Genomic DNA, 2,500 nt, shown 5'->3' with positions numbered 1-2,500 from the left:
CACACTGATATACCCCACACCCCTCACTGTAACACACTGATATATCCCACATCCCTCACTGTAACACCCTGATATACCCCACACCCATCACTGTAACACACTGATATACCCCACACCCCACACTGTAACACACTGATATATCCCACACCCCTCACTGTAACACACTGATATACCCCACACCCCACACTGTAACACACTGATATATCCCACACCCCTCACTGTAACACACTGATATATCCCACACCCCTCACTGTAACACACTGATATACCCCACACCCCTCACTGTAACACCCTGATATACCCCACACCCCTCACTGTAACACACTGATATACCCCACACCCCACACTGTAACACACTGATATACCCCACACCCCTCACTGTAACACACTGATATATCCCACACCCCTCACTGTAACACACTGATATATCCCACACCCCTCACTGTAACACACTGATATACCCCACACCCCTCACTGTAACACACTGATATACCCCACACCCCTCACTGTAACACACTGATATACCCCCACACCCCTCACTGTAACACCCTGATATACCCCACACCCCTCACTGTAACACACTGATATACCCCACACCCCTCACTGTAACACACTGATATACCCCACACCCCTCACTGTAACACCCTGATATACCCCACACCCCTCACTGTAACACACTGATATACCCCACACCCCTCACTGTAACACCCTGATATATCCCACACCCCTCACTGTAACACACTGATATATCCCACACCCCTCACTGTAACACACTGATATACCCCACACCCCTCACTGTAACACACTGATATATCCCACACCCCTCACTGTAACACACTGATATACCCCACACCCCTCACTGTAACACCCTGATATACCCCACACCCCTCACTCTCCCCTCTGTCTCTCCATTTCTGATCATTTGTATCCCTGTGAAAGGTGACTCCTGAATTCTGCGATGGTTTTACATATTTTGCAAATCCCTTTTCTAACTGGCCGTTTGATGCAAATAACCGACATATTAACTTTTAACCCTGCGTATGCCCCTCGGTTCCCGGGCGCGGTGTACCCCAGAGTCCCCTTCAATCTGGGAGATCACCCCTGTCTCTCTCCCTCTCGCTGTCACTGTCATCCTCTCTCTCCATCCTGGGCTCGCTCTCTCTCTCACTCACTCACACCATCCTGACCTCTATCTCTCTCTCTGTGTCTCTCTGTCTCTCTCTCTCTCTCTCTGTCCCTCTCTCTCTGTCTGTCTTTCTCTCTCTCTCTGTCACTCTCTCTCTCTCTGTCTGTCTCTCTCTCTCTATCAGTCTGTCTGTCTGTCTCTCTCTCGCTCTCTCTCTCACACACCATCCTGAGCGTGCTCTCTCTCTCTCTCTTTCCCAGTCCCTCTACTGACATCTCTCTCTCTCTTGTTGGAGACGGTAACCCCCAGGATGTTGATAGTGGGGGGGAAGGGGGATTCATTGACGGTAACCCCATTGAACGTCAAGGGGCGATGGTTAGATTCTCTCTTGTTGGAGACGGTAACCCCCAGGATGTTGATAGTTGGGGGGGAAGAGGGATTCAGTGACGGTAACCCCATTGAACGTCAAGGGGCGATGGTTAGATTCTCTCTCTCTCTCTCTCTCTCTGGCTCCCTCCTTTTCCCCTCTCTGCCAGAGTTAAGGGTTCTCAAGAGGTTTACAATGAATACAGTTCCTCTTAGTACTTCCGGACGTGTGGTTGAAACCTGACTCAGAGCTAACAGACTTGCACAATGTGTGGACCCAACACTTTCCATGACGTCACTCGCCTCAGCACCGAAGGGACAGACGCTATATCTGCACACCCTCCCTCAGCCCCGACCCTCCCTCAGCCCCGACCCTCCCTCAGCCCCGACCCTCCCTCAGCCCTGACCCTCCCTCAGCACCGACCCTCCCTCAGCACCGACCCTCCCTCAGCATCGACCCTCCCTCAGCCCCGACCCTCCCTCAGCACCGACCCTCCCTCAGCCCCGACCCTCCCTCAGCCCCGACCCCTCCCTCAGCACCGACCCTCCCTCAGCACCGACCCTCCCTCAGCCCTGACCCTCCCTCAGCGCTCACCCTCCCTCAGCCCCGACCCTCCCTCAGCACCGACCCTCCCTCAGCCCCCGACCCTCCCTCAGCCCCGACCCTCCCTCAGCCCCGACCCTCCCTCAGCACCGACCCTCCCTCAGCCCTGACCCTCCCTCAGCGCTCACCCTCCCTCAGCACCGACCCTCCCTCAGCCCCGACCCTCCCTCAGCCCCGACCCTCCCTCAGCCCGACCCTCCCTCAGCACCGACCCTCCCTCAGCGCTGACCCTCCCTCAGCACCGACCCTCCCTCAGCCCCCGACCCTCCCTCAGCGCCGACCCTCCCTCAGCCCCGACCCTCCCTCAGCACTGACCCTCTCTCTAACCCTGTTCTCTCTCTCTCTCTAACCCTGTTCCCTCTCTCTCTAACCCTGTTCCCTCTCTCTCTCTAACCCTGTCCCCG

At 55.7% G+C, this 2,500-nt stretch overlaps 1 protein-coding gene across 1 annotated transcript in view; it reads left to right on the top strand.

Annotated features, from left to right (window-relative positions):
- Positions 1-2,500, top strand: part of LOC132813960 (rootletin-like) — a 60,306-nt gene that overhangs the window by 24,478 nt on the left and 33,328 nt on the right. The window lies entirely within an intron of this gene.

Source organism: Hemiscyllium ocellatum, unplaced genomic scaffold, assembly GCF_020745735.1.
Source record: "Hemiscyllium ocellatum isolate sHemOce1 unplaced genomic scaffold, sHemOce1.pat.X.cur. scaffold_578_pat_ctg1, whole genome shotgun sequence".
Lineage (NCBI taxonomy): Eukaryota > Metazoa > Chordata > Chondrichthyes > Orectolobiformes > Hemiscylliidae > Hemiscyllium > Hemiscyllium ocellatum.
Note: the sequence above shows the minus strand (reverse complement) of the source record. Positions and strands in the feature narration are given on the sequence as shown.